The following is a 23229-nucleotide window of genomic DNA, read 5'->3' on the forward strand; positions in this document are numbered from 1 at the left end:
ATCTAAATTCCAGATTACATCAATCAAAATTGTGAAGTGGGGAGAGACAGTAAGGACACTAAAAGCCTAAAAGATTTCTCATTTTACACAGAAGATAATTAATAGATACAGTTACATTCCTAACATTGATAAGCAGAGATAAAAGTATTTCAAACTTTTAATAACAAAAAGATAATTACTAATAGAAAAAAATGTAATTGTACCTTCCAAACTACTAGAAAAATGAGCTAAGAAAATATAGTTGGTGAAAATATAACAGGATATAAAAACTACTATACAATATTAACCTCTTTTTACTATATGTATGTAAAACATGTATAGGAAAATACAAAAAATTATAACAATTGTCTCCAACAGATTGAGATTATGAGTCTCGTGGTTTGTTTTCTTATTAAAGTGTTTCAACTTTTTCTAAACATTGTACAGTTAGAACACTATTTTTTGTAATTTAAAAAATTAATAAAAAGAAAAATTTTAATATTTAAAATTAATTTTAATATATTCTATGCATTTCTGTAGTGCTTATTTACTACGAAGAATAAAAGTTAGGTTTCTTAATGTGTTAATTTTAGCAATTATAGGATTTTAAAATCTAATTTCCATATTTTATTAAAGACTAAATGCCTATGAATACTATAAAGGTGTTTCTACTAACATTTCTTACTAAGTCACTTTCTGGAAGTAACATGTTTGTGTAAAATCTTGCCAAAAACAAGAATATTAAAATGTGTTCTGCATTAGGAACAAATCCACATCACAAGTATATTAGAAGTTAACAAGGTTTGAAAGTAAAAAACATGAACCCAGAAGAACTTGGGAAAATGTGCTTGCAACTATAAATTCTGTAATTAATTTGCTTTACAAGTATTTTGGAGATGTTAGGTCACCAGTTGACATCTTGGATTTACTTTTTATTCAGTCAAAACATATAAAAGCATATATTACTTGAGGCCAGATTATGGTCTAAATATATTTTCCATCAAAATATCCAGTTTTGGTATGAAGAAAACTACATAGTCATGCTATTCTTTAATTTCACTTAAGGCATTCTTCTGCCCCAGCATAGATCTCAGGATTTTAATTAATTCATGTTTCCCCAGGCTTCCATAGCTTGAGGATACTAATGGAGTCACATTAATGATAAAAATCTAAATTCCAAGGGCTCCTACCCTACCTTCCAGGGAATCCTTCTGCAGGATCTCAGTTGCCTGTGCTTCTTACATTCTTCTAAATGCCCCGGATGTGTACTGTGTGTGCTCCTAGAGAGGTCTGCCTCTGCGAGTTGCACTTCCTGCTATGCTATCACCCACTGGACCACCACTGCATTGCCACCATGTCTGAAGGGCCCACTGTGTTTTGCAGTAGTGAAGGCAACAAAGCTCTTTGAGTCAAAGGCTTAAAGCTTCAGAGTGTTGTGTTGGGACGTGGGCAAGAATGTTTCATTCCTCTGTTGCCATTGTGTAGCCAGCCAGGTCTGCTCTTGCCTCAGCACCTTGTTTTTAAGTAAAGCTGCTCTTGGTTTTTATTTCTGATAATCCTGCTTTTTCTCTATGGGGCTCAGATATAAGTCCAGTGGGGTTCAGGCCTGGAGTTAAATCTAAGTGACAACCACTTTGCTGAACTAAAAATCATCCCTCCCCTCCTTTGCCTGGCTCCTGCTTCTCTTATGCTGAGGTCTCTCTGTAGGGTGCTTCTTAGCCCACATTCAAGTAGGTTTCTGGTGGGTTCTTTATACAAGTTGGCCAGATGTGTCTACTAAGACGCAGGCTGGGACTCCTGTTGCACTCATACTCCAAAGAGGCCATATACTCTGTACAAAGAAATGTTTAATAATCTTGGTGTTGGATTGTATGTTTTAATGAATTTTCTGTGAATAAAGATAAAACTGGTCATTTTAAAATAGCACATTATTAAACCATTGACTCAGCAATTATCAGTCTTAAGAGGTTAAGTAGAGCGGGAACTGGTCTATAATAGGAAAAGCTCTCCTTTGGTTTGGGGCTCAGTCTTTGGATGTAAGTCCACTGGGCCTGTACCAGTACAGTAAACATTGCTTCCTACATTATAAGCCTCGATGTCCTGCCTACCTCTACCGATTCCTTCAACATTTCAAGGATTATTTTAGGCTGATTATTTTAAGAAATAGCAGACCCAGGAGAAACTGAAAACCAAGTGGAAGTTACCCTTTTGTAAGAGATATTTACATTTATAAGGGAAATCTCCATCTGTGAGGGTATCTCCCTTCTCTGTACCAAGGAGAGTAGGATAGCTCTTTATCTCTGGAAACTGTCATCAAAGGAGAAGTCACAGACTTAAATCTGCATAACAACCATACCCTTGTTTACTGCATTGTGCCTGATAGCTTCCCATAACAGCTCCTTCACTGTCAATATTTTCTTTTGTCTTTAGTTGGAGATGGTACTTAAGGTGGTGGCTTGAGCCATTTTGGGGAGTTGCTAAGCTTTCACGGCTATCTCCCATGTATACAGGATATTATTAAACTTCTATTTGTTTTTCTTCTAAAAAAAAAAAAGAGGTTAAGTAGAATTGGCTGAAGTGATTGATATCATCATAGATCTCTTTTACACTGGGGTAATTCAGGAGAAAATCCTGTTGAGAATCAAGAAGAAAATATTATTATTGAAGAAAAAGTTTGAAAACTGTTCCAGAAAGATGCTCAGTGAGAGAAAATTTTTTAAAATAAAAATAACAGAATCAGGGAGAAGTTGGTTTCTTCTAGAAAAGTTTTGCTTCAGAACGAGAGTTCCATCAGGAAATAAAAACATTGGCTGCTAAGGAACTTATGGAATACACAAGCCACAAGTATTCAAGACCTGTGAGGCTGGAGGATGGGAATAGGTAGAGCCTGTGGGTTTCTATACAGTAGTGACTGATGATGCAATATGGAAAGATCACAAAGGTTTCGACTAATTAGAAGACAACTGAAAAGGGATGTGGCTAAGAGATAATAGAACCAACTATTTTTAAAAATCCACATACTTCACAATGCCTTGTTTGTTTAAGGTGTTTCAGAGCCCAGGGCTTCCCTCACTCTTTCCAGGAGTTTTTTGTTTCTCTACTTTGGTATTGCATCTATTTATGTTGGTAAGAAGAACTACCTAACTAACTTGGTTACTAAAATGCATTTTAACCTTCGTGTAACTTTATCCCCTGCTGTGCTGGTCTTGCAATGCTATACCAGGTAGCAATTTTCTCCAAAATGTCAACCAACAGAGAATAGATTCCAAAAAGGAAACCTCAGACAATTCCCAAGAATGGTGACAAGAATATTTTATATAACTACAATGAGATATCACCTTACACCTATTAGAATGGTTTTTATTAAAAAGGTAAGAGATAACAAATGTTGGTGAGGATATGAAGAAAAAGGAAATGTGATGCATGGTTGGTAGAGATGTAAGTTAGTGCAGCCACTGTGGAGAACAGTATGGAAGTTTCTCAAAAAATTAAAAATAGAACTTCCATATGAACCAGCAATCCCACTCCTGGGTATATATATGAAGGACACAAAATCATTATCTCAAAAAGGTATCTGCACCCCCGTGTTCACTGCAGCATTATTTACAATAGCCAAGGCATGGAAATAACGTAAGTGTCCATCAATGGATGAATGGATAAAGAAAATGTGGTGTGTGTGTATGTATATATATGTATATGTATACACAGTAAATATTATTCATCCATAAAAAAGAAGGAAATCCTACCATTTGCAACAACTGAATGAAATTCAAGGGCATTTGAGGCTAAGTAAAATAAGTCAGACAGAGAAAGACAAATACTCTATGAGCTCACATATGTGGAATCTAAAAAAGCCAAATGCAAACAGAGAGTAGAATGGTGGTTGTTAGGGGCTGGCAGTTGAGGGAAATGGGAAGATGCTGGTCAAAGGGTACAAACATTCAATTATAAGATGAATAAATTCTGAGGGTCTAATGTACAGCATGGTGATTATAGTTAATACTACTGTGTCATTTGCTTGAAATTTGCTAAGAGGGTAGATCTTAAATGTTCTCAACACACACACACATACACACACACAAGGAAACTGTGTGAGGTGATTGATAAGTTAACTAATTTTATTATGCTAATCATTTCACAATGTATAAATATATCAAATTATCACATTGTCCACCTTAAATTTATACAATATTGTATGTCAGTTATATCTCAGTAAAGCTGGGGTGGGGTGGGGGGTGGGGCAGACGGAGACTCTTTTACTGTAGTTACTAGGATAGAAGCTCTCAAGAATATAAAACTTTTTAGCTTTTTGAGTGAATACCAAAGAACATCTAATTTTAAAATCGTATTTACTCATTCAAATACACCTATTAGTTTCTGGGCAGCCGTCTAGGCCCTGTTAGTATAAGGTATGAGAAACTGCCCAGGATCTCAGAAAGCTTACAGTCTATTGGGAGCTCATGATATGATCCAGGGAAAGTGGCCTCTTTCCTTCCTTCATCACTCCAAGCTCAGTCCTTCCTTGGGGACTCATCATCCATCTCCAGTTCTGTGCATAGCTTTCCTCTCATAGTGCTTTTGGACTCTACCCAAATATCACCTCCTTCAGAGGGGTCTTCCCTAATTCCCACCTACTCAACATACCCCAACACTATGTAGTCAATACTTCATCCTATTTATTTCCTTCAAAATTTTGTATCACATTTTTATTGGAAAATAATTTGTTCATATATTTATTATTTTTGTCCTTCTACTAGAATGTAAGCTCCATGAGAGCAGGATTATTTCCTGGCTTATTTATGGGTACATGTGTCTCTAGCTTCAAGAAGAGTACCTGGTAAGCACACTATGACAGCACTGAATAAGAGAGTGAATGAATGGAAGCTGGGTGAATGAATGCAGCAATTAGTTTATTTCAATCCATTACGATTACTGCTATGGTGGAGGAAAGATCTGAGTACCTCCTGTATCTAACAAATGAGGGGATAGTAAACCATCTTAGGAGGAGACAAGGATTACTTCCTAGAGGACATGGAAACATGGACTTGAGAGAGGGGCCTGATCTGGAACTTCATGTAGCTTAGTCTGTCCGAAGATAAAAGGAAGTGAAGAGTGGGAGGAAGAGATGGAGAAGGAGAAATGGGCAGAAAGCAGGGACCCACCCTGAAAGAATTAGTGAGCGCCATTCAGCCTTTATCCTGAGGGAGGTAGGGAGCAGATATATATATCCAGAACAATGACATGTGGTAGGGACAAATCTGCCTTGTAGAATGCTCAACCTTAAGCATTGTGCAGAATGGGATGGAAGAGACCAGTAAGCCAGGTGATTCCGTAATTCAGGCAAGAAATGATAAGGAACTGAAGTAAAACCAGGGTTATGGGAACAGAGCAGAGGGAAAGATCTGGGGAGACCATTGGGAGGTAAATCAATAGCAGAGGGGGGAGTCAGGTTCAGTTCCTCAGGTTGAGCTCTCCATGTTCTATAAAGCAGTCCCAAGGGCTGCAGCCACGTTCTTTGGAGACTATACTGAGGCTGGGGACTCTACCTTCTAGATCACATTGACAGCCATGTGGTCTGGAAGGACAGCCTTAATGCTCAACCATTTCTGCTGGAGCTAGAAAACATGGACCAGGACTCTTTGTTTTGGCCTACAGGTTAGCTTTAGGCGGGGCCACTTACATTCGGATATGTACTGTAGGTTAGGATTCCTATCTCCTTCTAATCAAAAGCATCTGTTTTCTTGCTAATCAAAATCTCTTTTAGGTAAGCATATTTATTCACTTCTACACTTTTCCAACAAGTATTTGGTGAAGGCCTACAGTGTGCTAGGTTCTGGGAACAAAGCCCCTGCCATCAAGCAATCTATAATTTAGTGGAGACAAACAAAAGAAAACCAATTAAAATACACTGTGATAAGCACTGTAATAGAAGTACTCACACGAAAAGCACAAAGCAGAGAGCCTTAAGCCAAAGAGTTTAGGAGTGGGTGTCTTAAATCAGAGATAAGGATGGCTCTTCAAAAAGAAAAACAACTTCTAACTAAAGAAAGATAAATTCCCGTTAAAAAATAATAGCTCAGGTATAAATAAACACAAGTGCAACAAAAACACCCATAGGTAATAAGTAATACTTTTTTGAGTGCATGAAATGTGCCAAGAGCTATGGGTCTTGGAAAATTTTTTCTTCTCAGTTCATCCTCATACCAACCTTATGAGGTAATAATACTTTCCTCATTTTACAGGTGAAAAAGCTGAGGTTCAGAAAGGTTAAATACTTGGCCGCAGGTCACACGATAGCAGTAGAGCTGAGATTCACACATGGGCAGTCTGAATGCAGAGTTTCTAACTGGGATGTGGCCCCGCCCTCCACAGTTGGAGCCATTTGTCCACGGATCAGTCCTCCACAGTGTTTAAGTGATTTGCCCACTGTTCCACATGGCGCAGGTTGGAAATTCAACCCAGCTGGCTGAGCTCCAGTGCTTCTGCTCTTTTATACATCCCTACCTTCAGGCTGAATGTATAGTCTTTACCGAGAAAAGGAATGAGGAAATACACGAATAAAAAAATGCAGAAAATTCTCTTCATTTTCTTCTCTGTCTCAGTTCTCCCATCCAAGCCCTCACCAGGCCCGACCCTGCTTCGCTTCTGAGACCAGGCGAGGTCGGGCGTGTTCAGGGGGGTATGGCTGTAGACAGTGTCAGTTCTCTAAGGGGTGAGCCAAGCCCCACCTCCTGCCTAAAGGCCTGGGTTCCACAGGGGACTCTGTCAGAGGTTACAAAGCCTGGGGCAGGACAAAGTGGGCAGGTGGGGCTAATCACCCCCACCCGTGGCCCTGCGTCATTGCCCAGAGAGTGCTGAGAAGGCTGTGGTCATTCGTTTGCCTGTAACTGCTGTATTATGTGGACAAATAAATACCTTTTTTTCCAAACAAAAACTGAAAATGTGCAATTGTTATATTGTTTATGAAAAACTAGAAGGTTAGCCAAAATGTACGTTGAGATTCTTTCATATTTGTACCCCAGCATCCCAAAGGCTGGCTAATCATGGTAGTAGAAGTCCTATTACCATCGATAGTCACATCTCACCAGCTCCCTCCTGTATAAGACCTGGTCTCTTCCCCACTTAAAGGGGGCCTCAGGTGACTTTGGTGGGAGTCTGGGTTGTCTCACATAGTTTCCTGAAGTCCTTTTCCACGCGGGCCTCTGGAATTCAGAGGCATTACTTTTTCTCCCTTGGGTGAATGCTGCTTTCATGTCCCTTCTTGCTGCTTCTTTCAAAGGCACAAATGAGCTGGGCGCCCTTTAAACTTCCCTCTGCAAGAAGCCTGTCTCTTTTCCATCAAAATTAGGAAATACATTCCCCAGACCTCTCCCTTACACCTTTCCAACTGGGCCCTGAACCAGCACTGCCTGTGTCATGAGTCTCAGGAAGTCGCTTGTGAAAATAATGCATTCAGCATCTGCCCCAGCCCTTTTTCTCCGTGGACCTCAGACTGGAAAGAGATCCCAGGATTCCTCCCCTGCCTTGCTCCTCCCCCTCTCTGTCCCAGGTACCTACACTGAGGAGACTCTCGCCCTCACGCTCACCAGCTAGTCCAAAGTGGGTCCTTGCTGAAAGTGGGAACCTAGCCCACCAGTTCACACCACCCAATCTAAACACTGGCCTAGAAGCAGCCTTCTCTAATGAACACAGTCATATAAAAATTATTGAGAGGATACTGGATTATCCCTAGTGGGAGTAAGGCTGTGATGAGATGAGAAAGAAAAGTGGGATAAAATATATCAGTATGTGTGTGTGTGTGTGTGTGTGTGTGTGTGTATGTGTGTGTATAGATATATATAATACACATAAAATCCCATTTGCAAACTTGCTTAAAATTTGCTCTTTCTCATTCAGAAAATGAACTCCTGGAAAGAAGCTTTCTCATGCCTCATTGGAGCCTTTGGGAAGCCCAAGTAGACTGATGTAGAGAGGATAGAATGGCCCAGGTACTCACAGAGCCTGCAGGGGTGATGGTGGGATCCCAACAGGCAGAACAGGATTGATTGACAGGGTTGTTTGGGTTCAACATAATTATCTATATTCTGTAAACTGCAAGTGTCAAAAATATTAGTTGTTATAATATTGCTTTCAAGGAAGAACTAGAGCAGAAGTTTAGATGGGGGCAAGGGTGGAGAAAGGGGAGGAGAGCAGGAGGTTGAGATGAGGAGAGTGGTCTCTAAAGATTATGTGGGTAGCAGGTCTCGGGAAGGTACCTCGGGAGACAAGAAGTCCCTGGAGAGAAGATTGAAAGAAATGAAAGGGCCAAAGATACTGTCCGTCTAGACTGAGGTTTTCTTGTCTTAGATGAAGTCTTAGATGCTCTTACAAATGGTCGACGGTCATCTCTGGCTTGATCTGAGAGGTGGTTCCTGCTGGTACACTGCAGAAACCTGAGGTCAGGAGCCTTGGAAACTGAGATACGAGCCAGAAGTATGAATCGATGACAATCAGACTTTTAGCCTGAGAAGGGGGGGCAGTGTGTCTTGTCTCACAGGTGCAGCCCTCAACCCCAAGTCTGAGCTGCACAAAACTGACAACATGTAGGTTCTCCAATCACCTCTAACTACTGAGCTCTTGTTAGTATTGCTGGGGTAATGCTAAAAATTCCTTTTTCAAGGGCTGGTGTGATTCTAGAAAGAGACCCAGGTAATAGTCTGAGGAGATGGTCATGAAGCCTGGTAATTGAAAACAAATTGTTAAAATTATGTATTGGTAGAAATTAAATATTCAAGGTAACAGATTTCATTAATTATAAGAATATTGCTTTAAGATAATGCAATATATGCTTCTGTTGAGGTTTCTGGTTGAAGTACTGGGCCTCACCTCAGGAAGGATTTAAGAGTATAAATTATTTTAATTGAATAGGTTTCAAGAAAGGGCAAAGTGATTGGCACACTCTCAAACTCCAGGTACAACTCTGTCCCTAACTGATAAGGCAGTAGTTGGTATTCAGAATCCCCCATATGAGAAGTGGTTTTGCCCAAAAATGAGGGAAACCATCTTGAAAGTCTTGAATTCCTTTATTGGTGATGTAACTAAGGAATTCCAGGTGAGCCCCTACTCACAGTCAGAAAATAGACAACACAGAGAAAAAAACTAATCTGCATCCTTCCCCTCCCACCTCACTTAGAGAATAATTTACTTCGTGTTGTGGAAAATCATTTCACAACCTCTTTAAGAAGTATGAATGAGTGTTTAGCAGCAATAGAGTACTCCTGCTTGAACGTTACTCGGTTTTCATTTGAATCACTGCCTTAGGGGTCTCTGTGTGTGGAGCGAGACCTCAGGTTTTAATACAAAAAGCCTTGAAGGAAACCCTACCATACCCAATTTCCCAACCCCTGTTACCAGGTTAGTTAACATTTTAAGGAAACTTCAGGGTAAGTACAATCCTGACTGTGATGGTTGGATCTTAGGCAGCCAGCCAGGCAGTCTAAGAAACTTTGGGATGATTTCCCTGACTCCTTTCACACTGCAAGCAACTCCTTGACACTCAAGACTGGCATCTGTGCATATAGATGTACATCTAGTGTGTCGCGGGAAGTTTGCTTTGGCTGGTCTTGGAGGGATGCATTTGTCTACAGAGGTCTGCATGGCCAATGAAGGCACTGCCTCCCTTGCCATCTTAACAGCTTTAAGAGGGTGGAGTATTTTTCTTTGAGGCCAAGGTTGGCACAGAGAACTTCCTCACTGAAATTTTCTGCCAGGTTGGGTTGCTTTTCCTGCATAATTCCACCCTTTACTCTCACCCTATCCCCCACCCCCACCCCGCCCCTCCCAGCCAGCCTTTGGTCAAATTTCTGGGATTTTGGCATATGTTTTTGGGGTTATATCTATTTCTTGCTGGTGCAGTGGATGCAAAGATATGCTTTCTCGTGGGTGAAATTTACAAGCACGTTTTCCTCCTTGACAGGAACAAAGAGCCACAAATATTTCCTTAGGGGAGAAAAAAGCTTCCAGATGCAGGACTCCAAATGTGAGGGGTTTGTTTTTTTGTTTGTTTTTTTTTTTTTGACTTTTTCCTCTGGCATTTTTTAAGCTTAATAATTACACTGGACGTATTTATCCAGAAGAAGGCCGACAGTTTTCTTCCTAACAGGGACTTCACTGAAATCTCCAAGTTGCAAAAATACATCTGCCTCTCCCTTGCTTGGGCTCCAGGCCATTGATCTCTTTCTTAAAGCAGTCACCACAGAGGTCTTGAGTTTCAACCCTGTCTAGAGACTAAAGAAGATAGGAGAAGGCCCCCTTTTCCTCTCATTTTCCTTAGCTCTGGTGGCACATACTGCAGAATAATCAAAGGGGAGGAAAAAAACACTTCTAAACTCTTGAACCATCAGTAAACTACTTTTAAATTATCTCTAGTTAAAGGGTTACTGAAAAGAATATTATAAATGTCAAGAAGACCTTTCAATAAATTTTATGATCGGTAGCATATTTCTATACTTTTTAAAACTAATTAAAGCATTCTAATTGGTATCATTTTCTATTTTTAGCCTGTAATCTAAAATTTTTCTCTTACCATGATCAGAATAATTGTGGGAGATACTTAACTCACATGTGGAAAATCATTATCACCTACAATTTTTTAAAAAGCTTTTTGAAGAAATAAGCTACTTATATTTGATTAGAAAAACACCCCTCTTTTTTTTTATTTTTTATCTTTTGCTATAAAATTATCTGGTTTAATTGCTACCAACATCAGAACCATAGTACATTAGAGTACAAAACTTGTATGTACAATTACACACACAAAAAAATGTTCTTTGTGAGGAACAATTTTCAGCAGATCTGACAAACAGCAAGAGTTATGCCTGTTCGGGGTTTGAAAGGAGAAAAAGCATCTCTCTTTTAAGTGCTGGCAAAGAATACATTGTCCTAAAAAATCATTTTGGTTATATATCTTACATTTACTTATAAGCAATTATGGATACATTTAATGCAGGTAAATGGCCTTAGCCAATTTTTATCCTAATAGGGATGAACTTAAGGAGCCTAGGAATCATATTCTGCTTCAATAGGTCTGGGCTAGAACAATATTCCACAAATCTAACACACTCTCAGGAGATGCAGACGGCAGGTCCACAGAGCACACTGCGCAGAGAGGATGTGGAGCATTGCACATCTTCCTGTCCCTAAGCTGCCATTCAAGGGTGAGATACATACTGGATCCTGGCATCATGCAGCCTCAGGAACACCAGGGGAGGGACTGCTCCCTCCAGAGCTTCGCTTGGTATGTTCTTACCGTGGAGGGAAAAGTAGTTTAATCCATGCTGTTCAAAAAAGAGGTGAATCCTTTCTAAGGTCAAAGCCCTAGGCTTGCCACTATATGACATAATATTGCATAACATAAAAAATAACCTCATTAAATTTAACATCCGTGCTCTGATTATCATCTCTTTAAAGACTAAAAAATTCTCCATTGCTGCTTCTTCCCCACCTTCCCACCACTTTTTATTTTGAAAATTTTCAATCTTACAGAAACATTGAAAGTCTAAAATAACAAACAGATTTAAACCTCGATTTACCAGTCCTTAACTTTCTGCCGTAGTCTCTGTGTCTGTGTGCACGCAGACACACACACACACACACACACACACACACACATCCATACATACAATAAGTATATATTTAGTTTATCTTATTTGGGGGACGGGGGTGGCATGCCATGAGGCATGCGGAATCTTAGTTCCCCAGCAAGGGATCAAACCCCCATGCCCGGCATTGGGAGCATGAAGTCTTAACCACTGGACAGCCAGTGGTTATTTAGCTTATTTAATGCTTGTGGTCAAATTGTTTGAAAATAAGTTGCAGATCTCCACTGCTCTTTCTCATGTTGCTATTGTTTGTCTCCATTGACTGGCCCAGCTGACTTGTTAAACTAGAGCTCAGTGTGTGCAGGAAACCAAGGCAGCTTGGAGTTTCCCAGACTTCCTAGGATCAGGTGTACGGAGGAGAAAGCAGATGTTGGAAACCTTCACTTGGCCTTAAAAAAATCTTCAGCAGGTCACCCTTAGATTCTATCCATTTACGCCACCCTCCACCATCTTTAAGAAGCTATGGAATAATCGTGCTGGAGACCACCAGAAACAGGCACTCTGGCATGGAAGCAAAGAATAACTTATTTTGCTGAACCAAACTCACTTCTCTGAGTTCGCATTTAGCTAATGAATTTTGGTATTTATGCTAGGAAACACAGATAATCAGTCTTATTCCAATGTGATTAAAATAATTGTCACTGTAAATATTTTGCGACATTACAAAGGGGATGCATTCATGCTTGTTTCATCTACATATACCTGACTTCATCTTTTTATTCCAAAATGGCCAGAAATTAGCCCCTCTCAGAAGGCTTATTGTTTATTATTTCTGAGCGTTTCCCAGAGAACTACCCCCTGTATTTTCCTGAGCAAGTCTAACTAATACTTCCAGTTTAGCCTCCCCCTCTTTGTCCTCATGCTGCTGCCTCTGCAGCTAATGACCTGAGAAAGAAACCCCCACACACTGTGATCCTCTTACCACCAACCCCTGCTCAGTACCATACACAGCTCGTGCTCTCTCTCTCTCTCTCCTCCTCTAATACTGCTGAGGTGCCCCATCCTAGCTCTCAGTGTCCTACAGTACAAATAAGACCAGGCTGTGGCTTTCAGAGAGGCCCTGGGGAAGGTTTGGGGTTCATAGAAATGCAACACGAATAACAGGTACATTATTTACAACATCCACTAGCTCTGCTAGTGTTCAAACTCAGAGACCCAAATCCTACTTAAGAGTCTCTAACTCCCAGAGATTCCCATGTGGTGCAGAATAACTGAACCCCAACCAGTAGAAATCCAGGCTCAATAGCTCTTCAACCCCATGAGAGGGGGCTCCTTCCCTGCAAGTCCTGCCCCATGTCCTGCTTCAGGACTGACCTCCCTCCAGGATGAATGGCAGTGGGTATGCAACTCTCTTCAGGAGAATGTGCATCCTATTCCTGGGTATGGAGTAGCTCCTTGGCCCGGTAACTCAATCACAAGAGTTATCATGATATTTCTCCAAGTCCAACATGTGGACTGGACCAAGTCCATTTCAATTCCTTTCCATGTTTTTGTTTTTGTTTTCTCCAGCATGAGAGTAGGCCTGCTTAGCCTTCCCAGGATGGTCCAATCTTGCTTCGACATCTCTAGTCATTGCAAAAATAGTAAAATAATAATTTATGAGTAAACATTTATTTTTCAGACATAAGTGAGTCCACATTCAGATATTAGTTTTTTTTTTTTAATCTCAAAGACATGGGATAGAGGCTTACTGATGTACCCAATTTACAGTCCAAAGCAGAACATTTAACTGCCCCTTCTCCAGCACGGTACTGGGATTATCTCCTGCATTCAATTCTTCCCCAATGTCAAAAATTAGCTTCAGTAAAAGGAATCTCAAAATCCAGTTTCCATTCAATACTGCACAAAACACCTGCCACCTCTAAAATAGCAGCCTAATTTCAAGAACTCTACTGTTCCCTCTGAGCTCCTTGTTGCCCTTATGTAAAGTTACTCCAGTTCTCTGTAACATTCTGCAGAGGTTGCTTCCTACATTCCACTGGTCAGAATTGGTAGATGGCCATAGATTCTGTATCTCAGATGGATTTTAAAGGAACTTCCAGAAAAGAAACACATTTCAAATTAAAAAAAAAAAGCAACACTTTTTTCTTCTTGTTTTTGTTTAAGAAAATCACAGGCCAAATAGTTAACAGCTATGACAAAAATCTTGGAAAAATTTTTTTTAACATAGAGACATTTTAAGAGTAGAATTTAAAATATTTTACACATAAAAACTGTCTTGATGACGTAGAATTTGAAACTTCTAAAACTTGAAAACTTTTAGCTTACAATTTGGAATCCTGCTGAGGCAAAAATAGACAAGCAAAGTTTGAAGAGAATCAGATCCTTTTATATTGGATTTTTGCATATTGTTAGAGGAAAACAACACTATAATTCCAGCTACTGCCTTATTAATAAGAATGTATGTCGAGATAATGTTGTAATGCCAACTTGATGATGCTTTCTTTTCAGCTGACTTGATCAACACGTTAGTATAGTGGTTTATAAATTTGGGATAAAGTAGGACAATTTATTTATGAATGGCTTAACAACAGCTGCTTGGCTAAATGTTTTGTAGGATTCGAGTTCCACTAAATGGAAAGAAGTGTTTTTATTTTGTTTATCATGGCTAAACCAGTCATCTAGTGCTCCTAAGGCAGCTGTCATAGTCTGTTGGCCAGAACTCTAGCCTTTATCTGTGAAAGAGGACACTAGCTTGGTCATTTTCAGCTAATTGGCAGTAAGCAACTGGTCAAGGCTGTAAAATACAGATACTTCTAAAGCAATATCTTTAAACTCTGAATTTCAATCCATTAATGGTCATGAAATCAGTTTAGTGAATTGCATCCGGCATTTTTTAAAAAGTGCAGTAGACAGAGTAAAAAATACTACAGACACAGTAAAAGTAAACATGGTTTTGTGACATTTTAAAGTTTTATTTATATATTTTTTCACATAAACCATTACATATGTATGTATACATTTATCATTATATATAAACCAGTATGTATGTACACACATACACACCATAGTTATTTTGGACAATATATTCTTACTGTATGTCACAGTCAGAATAATTAAAAAGCCACTGCTTTAATAGCAGTGGGCAACCACAGCCATCGAATCTTCTCTTATCAATGGAAAGCATTTTAAATATATACCAACCATTCCCTTTGTTCAGCCTTGGATTGCTGTCTTCAATAGGCTGTGAAAACCTCACAAGGAGACTCTCTGTTGGCAAAATCATGATGTCAACATCCCCAAATGCACTATGTCTCAACCATTTTACCCTTTGAACACGAGAGAAAAATGAAATTCACAGGCTTCTAAACCACACAACCCTTTGGCCATACCTAGATTTCAGGGCTGTGGCAGGGATCAGGCCTTGGTTAGTGGAAATTCTTTGAGAGCTCTCTCTAACTTCACCTCTTTCTCTCGTTCAAAAAAGCACAGGACGATAGAAATTAGTGATGGTGGTGAGGATAAACTTGGAGCCACTCTAATACTTTTTTTTTTTTTTTTTTTTTTTTTTAATTATTATTTTATTTTATTTTTTTGGGGGGTACACCAGGTTCAATCAACTGTTTTTATACACATATCCCCATATTCCCTCCCTTCCTTGACGCCCCCCCCTCGATTCCCCCCCACCCTCCCTGCCCCAGTCCTCTAAGGCATCTTCCATCCTCGAGTTGGACTCCCTTTGTTATACAACAACTTCCCACTGACTATTTTACAGTTGGTAGTATATATATGTCTGTACTACTCTCCCGCTTCTTCTCAGTTTCCCCTTCACCCCCCGCCCCCTCCCATACCTCGAGTTCTCCAGTCCTCTAATACTTTTTAAAAAAAAAAAAAAAAAAAGAAAAAAGAAACTAAATCATTTGCAAAGTTTAACTTATAATAGCTCTTATTAATAACAAAGATTTGAGGCATACCTCACAACTGTGTCATTGGGACAGTAGAGAATTGAGTAGTAGAGAATTGCTGTAGAGACCTGAGAGTATATTCATATACCTCTATCTCTCTCTACTTTCTCAGAACTGCACAGTTTTCCACACAGCTGGCCAATTCAGTGTCTTTTGTAGAAGACATCCAAGTACCAAACTCAAGGGGGTGTGCCCAAGAAGTAGTATCTAAGAGCTGCCGGAACAGGGAATGCTCATGATTTTAAGTTCCTGAAAGTTCATCAGTGTGATTTTCCTCAAGGGTCTCTTCTTTTTTGAATTAAGATCAGTTGTGGAACATACTCACCTTCTCCCCCACTCCCTGCCCCTTTTGTTTCCTCTTTAGGTTTAGGGCTTTGGATAAAGAACAGGTTTGGGGTTTGAAGTTTGCTGGTGATAGAAATGCAAAGAGCAGATTATGATAGGTGCAAAGTTCCTGTAAAAGGAAAAGTCAGGGGAAGCCTCCTGGCCCTGAGATTTCCCCCACTGTAGCAGCAGTTCTCTGGGAAAGGATTCCCCTCCAGCCTGTGTGACTTATTAGCAATTCTTCCAACTGATAGTAGTTTCGTCTCAGCATGTCAGGCCTGGAGGCTACTTTGGGGGAAGAGATAACAAAGGAAAAATTTTGAGACACTAAGAAAGTGCTACTTAATCCATTCATTTAACCAATCGTCATTTAAGTCACAGGCACACAGGATACAAAGATGGACAAATTCAATCCTACTCTTACAGGGTAGCACAGAAAAAGGTCATAATGGTGGCATAAACCACATGTAAAGAGAAGCAGTGATTAATTTTGCCTGGAGCTTGAGCTGGTATAGCGGTGTGGGGGTATGTGGGTGTCAGGGGCTCATGCAGGAACCAGGTCAGTTGTGAAGATAACCACTTACATCAGCAGTCTCTTTGAGAGGCCAGGCGGTCTGGTGAAAGATTCTCAATCTTTAATGTGGGAGTCCTTCTAGAAGGCCTACTGTGATTTTGTAGGCAGAGGGGTGGAGCCTGAGATTTTGCATTTCTAACTAGATCCAGGTGATTCCTTGCTGCTTTTCCACACAGTGAGCAGCCTAGGTCTAGTAAAGTGAGTAGAGATTTTGCATCAGAGAAAAGTGAGTTTTCATCCCAACTCTGTCTTCTGTAGCTAGTGATCTTTGGGTAAATTACTGAGACTCTTTCTTATCTGTCAAAATGGCCATAGTGTTACAGACCGTACAGCTTGTACAAATTGAATGAGAATGTAAGCATAATGCTCAAGACAAAGTAAAAGCTCATTGAAAATTAGTTGCTTTTCTATTGATTTTGAATATACAATAAACAATAGCTTTAGAAATAAATTTGGCTCCAAAGAACAAAATTCACTTAGAAAAGCCCTCTCATATGAATCCATTCAAAGCCTCATGATCCTTTTTCAAAGTAAGTATCCTTGATACATATTTGTTTTTACAGCAAATTAAGGCATTAAGATTTTCCCTGAGGCAATAACAAAACAATGACCAAGTCAGATAAGAATACAGGAAGTATTATGCCTAGACCCATAACCTAACCACTAATCCACTCAACCTTGTCCTTAATGAAGTAACGTAATTGATGGGTGAAACATGGGAAATTTTGGAACTTCCCAATATAGCTAAGGGAAAAGGACCTGCAATAATGAGGTATCATAAACCTAAGCTCCCTTTAATGTACTTGGGAATAGATAATATGAAATAAACAGTAACCACACTTGCATATGGCATTAGTATTTCTTTTATTCATACATCAAGTCCTTAGAGCCTCAGAAAAACTGTAAGAGTCGGAAAGATAAGATGTTTTCACCTGTAGTTTACAAACAAGGAAACTGAGGCCCAGAGAGGGGAAGTTACTGACACAGCCTACTGCAAATTAAATAACAAAAAGCCCTGGCCCAGGTGGCTTACCTCCAAGTAATGTGTTTTGTTTTGCCAGGAGTGGGAGGTGAGGGTTGGGAGGGAGGTGCGAGGGAGGGGCTAGAGGTTTGTGTTGGGGGTGGACATCAGGCAGCAAAGAGGTCCTGGGAGTGGAGTGCTTCTTTGCCTCTGGGTGACTGCGTCTTCAAAAGATTTAGTGCCTGTGTTCTTAGGGACATTCGTTAGGCTAGAGTTAAGTAAATCACACTGAAGAGGAAACAAGATCATTTTAAAAACATGAGATTTTAAAATGCTTTGGCAAATTCACAAGTCGCATTTTTGGAATTCACCCAATTTTTTTTTCTTGATTTCAATATGCCTTCTTTTTGGCTTCAAATTTTTTTCCTATTTTCTCTATTTTTTTTCTGATAAAATTACAATTTAAGGGAGTTGGCAAATTATTAAAACACACGTGAAATTCAGATTTGCTTTTTCCTGTATATATTTCAAAATTTATTAACACCTGGGAAGCATAAAATTATTTTCATGAAGAACATAAGTAACGGGATTAGCATTTCATATTTTAAGTAGAATTGCTATTTTGTACACTGTGACAAGTCATTCTGATTCTTTTCTTCTTCAGATGAAATTTGTGTCCTGTTGAAATTGAAAGATGAAGGAAATTGGAAGAAAGCCTAAGCAATACTTTAGAAAACGTAATAGCATATACCACTAGAAAATAAACTAGTTTTACATCGTACTCTCCAGGGATCTTTAGTCATTACTTTTAGACTCCGTGGCCATAGATGTTGATTAAAATGATGGGACAAGATTCATTCACCAAATACTCTTAATATATGTCCACTGGGCACAGGTGAAAACATGATAAAGAAGGTTCTGCCCTTCAAAGAGCTGACATTCTAGTACTTCCGCAAATATTTTCTGATCATGAAGTACTCAAGTATTGTGGAGTTGAATATTCTATTGTATTTTTTAAAAAATTGTTTTAGAAGATTCAGAGTAGGAAGACTCTGAGCCCACCTCCTCCCATGGGCACACCAAAATTACTACTTACAAAGAAACTATCGATGAAAACAACCTGAAGACTAGCAGAAAAACTTTTCCACAACTAAAAATACAATATAAATAAGAAACCAAAATGAGATGGTTTGGAGGGGCAGAAGTGTGGTATAGTCAAAAAAATTTTAATTAGCAATTAATGACACCATCATGAATGTCCTTCACTATGTATTAAATACCTTGAAGGCAAGAACTATATATTGGCCATCCTTTTGTATTTCTGCAATGACCAGCAGAGTGATCTGTTTATAACAGGCACTCAATAAACACTTGTGAATTCAAGTTTTTGGATGGAAATATCCAGAGAGTTTGATGAACTGACTGCATTAAGTAACAATTTGTCAGATAAACAAATATTTTTTATCCTAAATTCTCTGCTGCTTTTCAGGATTAAATATAAACATGGGGTGAAGAGCCAATCAATCTCTTTGAAAACATATAACTAGTCCTCTCCTAGTTTAAAGAGGAGAGAAAAAAATTATTTGAACATTTTTTCCTAATAATGTCTCTGGCCCTAATCAATAGTTCATGGTTGTTACAAAGCAGTAACACCTGGTCAACAACACGTAGGTGCCTACAGGTCAGCACATGTCAAAACTCAAATCCCAAATAGGTTATATGTCATCAGGTTGGATTTACATAAGCAATAACATTTAGGAATTTCCTACAATCACAAATATTACTCACTGGCTGAGTGAGTGCTTTAAAGGAACTTGCCTATCTCAAGAGCATCAAATATAAACAACTGTCTCTGTAGAAGCTTGTGATTCACTTCTATTTTAAATATGGAGCCTACAGTCCAATATTTGCTTCAGATACTTTATTTCTAAGACTTATAAGGATCTAACAAATGCTATTATTTCTTAAAGCAAGTATTGTTAGGATCATAATTTATAACAGTACTGACTTTATCAACTTTTTTTTTTGCTCAGCATATTTCCCATTTTGTCACCATTTCTCAAATTATTTAATAATTAAACTGGATAATCCGGCTCCCCATAAAATGTAAGTAGCAACACAGGCTGTTTAGCCTCGCCAATTGTGTTGAGGACTGACCGGACATTTATTTTTCTTAGTAAGGAAAGAGCCACAGGTGGTGGCAATTGAATCTAAGACCATCCAATGTATTTAAAGAATCTGATAGAACCAGTGGTGTGCTGGTAAATGTTTAACAACTACCTCTCTGAGAAGAAAAGAAAATAGTCCTGATTTATAGTGTTTGTTAATTTCATGGTGTCAACTCCCACCACGGCCGTTTTCAAGCTGACGCGGTGAAGTCACTGAACTCAGAGTTGGGAAGAGATGCCATAATCGACTCTCGCGACCCTGTAGGATATGGTCCAGCCCTCACGCGGCTCAGTATCAAATGCACAAAGTGGATCACCTCTTCACAAAACTGCTTAGAGGCAGATGCTCTCATTTTTCTTTTTCAAGATACTATCATCTAATGTTATATGATTTTGATGGGTGAAACTTCACTAGAAATCTTAAGTAAAAAGTATATTATGCTTTATTGTCAGGGAATAAATATTTTACAGGCACAATTTTTAAAAAATAACTAAAGTTTATACCCCTAATCAAAATGTTTAAATATGATTCTAGTCATATTACTTTAAAACTTGGGGAAGCGATAGCAATTCTCTGGCTTCCCAGAAAATGTATTACATCCCTAGTTCTTCATTTAGGACGTTAAAAAAAACCTTTAGACTGATCCGTGAAGCACTGCAGTGCAGTGAGGAGTTATTTAAATAAATTGAGCTGCAGGAGTCCCCTGCATACTGTTGTGTGCTTGAGTATTTAGGTTGGCCTTTTATATTTCTCCCTTCATTTCATCCTTTTCTGCCCGCTGTGAGCTGTCACTTGCTGTCTGAGTGACAGCCTCTGGCTATTTCACTGCCTCCTCCTCATTTCTAATTTGCTCCTTCTAACCTGCTGAGGGCTAGGAAACAAAGCAGCTAGCCCACCTTCTTTGCCTTCTGTATAAAATAGACTGAGAGAGAGGGCCTGGGGGGAATTAAAGGGCAACTATTTCAATCCATCAATTCTAACATCTAGTTTCCCTACTGGAACTTAATCTGTACATTTCCTAAAACAAGGGGAAGATGTACCAGTGTGACCATAATCCTGTACAATTGAAGTTGGGGCTGAAATCTCTACTGTTCACAAACTAATATATTACTACTGTCTCTCATCTTACAACACCTTGAAATATTAAGTGCCTTTTTTTCTACCTCAGGACATCTTAAAGAAGAGAACTGTCCTACTATTCAGTAGGTTGGATTCCTGACATGAAATCTGTTACCTTTGCCTCCTCCTATTCAGGGTTCTCTATTGCCTCTAAATTGCCATCTACAGTCACACAAAGACAATGCTGCTTACAATTTGGTATCTTTCTTCCATAGCCTTTCCCCTCCCACCACCAATGGTGAAATTTACATACAGAAATGCACAGATCTCACGTGTACAGTTCAGTGAATTTTGATCAATGTATATAGCTAAATATCCATCACCTTAATCACAATATAAAACAATCTATCACCCCAGAGTGTTGTGTCATGCCCCTTTCAATCAATTCCTACCGTTCATAGGCAATACCTGTTCTGATTGCCTGTTCCTGAATTTTGTCTCTGACTTCTTTGGCTCCACAGGCAGTTTTGTGGATTTAGCTCTCTTGTTGTATGTATCAGTGGTTCATTCCTTCTCATTGCTGAGTAGCACGCCAGTGTATAAGTATAATACAATGAACAGCTGTTTCCCAATACCCAACACCTAAATCTACCAGTAGCATTTTGCTAATTTGCTTTACCACATATCTATTCTCCCATTCATCCATCAATTCATTATATTTTTGGGTGCATTTCAAAGTCAGTTGCAGACATCAGTATACTTTACTCCTAAACACTTCAACATGTATATCACTAACTAGAGGTAATATTTGTTTCCGTTTGTTTGTTTTTTTCTGGCAAAATTTATATACAGTGACATGAATAAATCTCAAGTGTACTTTTGATGAATTCAGGCGAATGTAACCCAAACTCATACCAAGATATGGAACATTTCCATCATGCCGGAAAGTTCCGAGTCAATCCCCACCTCCACTCACCATAGACACTCACCACTATTATGAACTTTTTATCATAAATTAGTTTTACCTGTTCTAGAACTTTATATAAATGGAATCATATAGTATGTACTCTTTGGTGTAAGGCTTCTTTGACTTGCCAGGTTTTTTATGTTGCTTGTGTAAGTCATTGTTCTTTTTTTTTTTTTTTTTTTGCTGAGCGTATTCCATTGAGTGGATATACCAGTGTTCTTTAGCCATTCTTCTATTCGTGGACACCTGGGCTGTATTTCAGTTTTTGACTGTTATCAATAAAGCTGCTATAAATTCTTACATAATTTTTTTTGTTTTCGTATCTCTTGGATAAATACTTGGGAATGGAATTGCTAGGTCATAGGGTAGGTTTATGCTTAGTTTTACAAAAAATTATTGGACTGTATTTAGAGTGGTTGCTCCATTTTACATACCTGCCAGCAATGTATGAGTCCCAGCTACTCCACGTCCTCACCAACACTTGGTATAGTCAGTCTTTTAAAACTCAGCTATTCCAATAGGTGCAAAATGGAATCTTAATGTGTTTTTTATTTACATTTTCTTAATGACTGGTGATATTGAGCATCTTTTTATGTCCTTTTTGGTCATCCATATATCTTCCTTTGTGAAGTGTTCATTCATGTCTTTTGCTCATTTAAAAAATTAAGTATTTTTGTTGTTGGATTGTATGAGTTCTTTACATATTCTGTCAGACATACATATTTTCATACTTTCTCCCAGTCTGTGGCTTGCCTTTTTATTTTCTGAACAGTGTATTTTGATGTGCAGAGTTTTTATTTTGATGAAATCCAATTTATTACTTTTTTATGGTTAATGCTTTTTGTGTTGTGTTTAAGAAACATTTACCAATTCCAAGGTCACAAAGATATTCTGTTTTCTTCTGGAAGCATCATAGTTTGAGCTTTTACATTTAGCACAGTAATTTTATTTATTTATTTGATATTTATTTTTTTCTTATTAGTAATGTATACATGGCAATCCCAATCTCCCAATTCATCCCACCCCAGCCACCACCCCCTTCCCTGCTTGGTGTCCATATGTTTGTTCTCTACATCTGTGTCTCTGTTTCTGCCTTGCAAACCGGTTGATTTGTACCATTTTTCTATATTCCGCATATGTGTTAATATACGACATTTGTTTTTCTCTTTCTGATTCACTTCACTCTGTATGACAGTCTCTAGGTCCATCCATGTCTCTACAAATGTCCCAATTTCATTCCTTTTTACGGCTGAGTAATATTCTATTGTATATGTGTACCATATCTTCTTTATCTGTTCCTCTGTTGATGGACATTTAGGTTGGTTCCATGTCCTGGCTATTGTAAATAGTGCTGCAGTGAACGCTGGGGTACATGCATCTTTTTGAATTATGGTTTTCTCTGGATATATGCCCAGCAGTGGGATTGCTGGGTCAGATGGTAACTATTTTTAGTTTTTCAAGGAACCTCCATACTGTTCTCCATAGTGGCTGTATCAATTTACATTCACACCAACAGTGCAAGCGGGTTGCCTTTTCTCCACACCCTCTCCAGCATTTACTGTTTGTCGATTTTCTGTTGATGCCCATTCTAACCAGTGTGAGGTGATACCTCATTGTAGTTTTGATTTGCATTTCTCTAATAATTAGTGATG

The sequence above is a fragment of the Hippopotamus amphibius genome, chromosome 6 (assembly GCF_030028045.1).
Source record: "Hippopotamus amphibius kiboko isolate mHipAmp2 chromosome 6, mHipAmp2.hap2, whole genome shotgun sequence".
NCBI classification, from domain to species: domain Eukaryota; kingdom Metazoa; phylum Chordata; class Mammalia; order Artiodactyla; family Hippopotamidae; genus Hippopotamus; species Hippopotamus amphibius.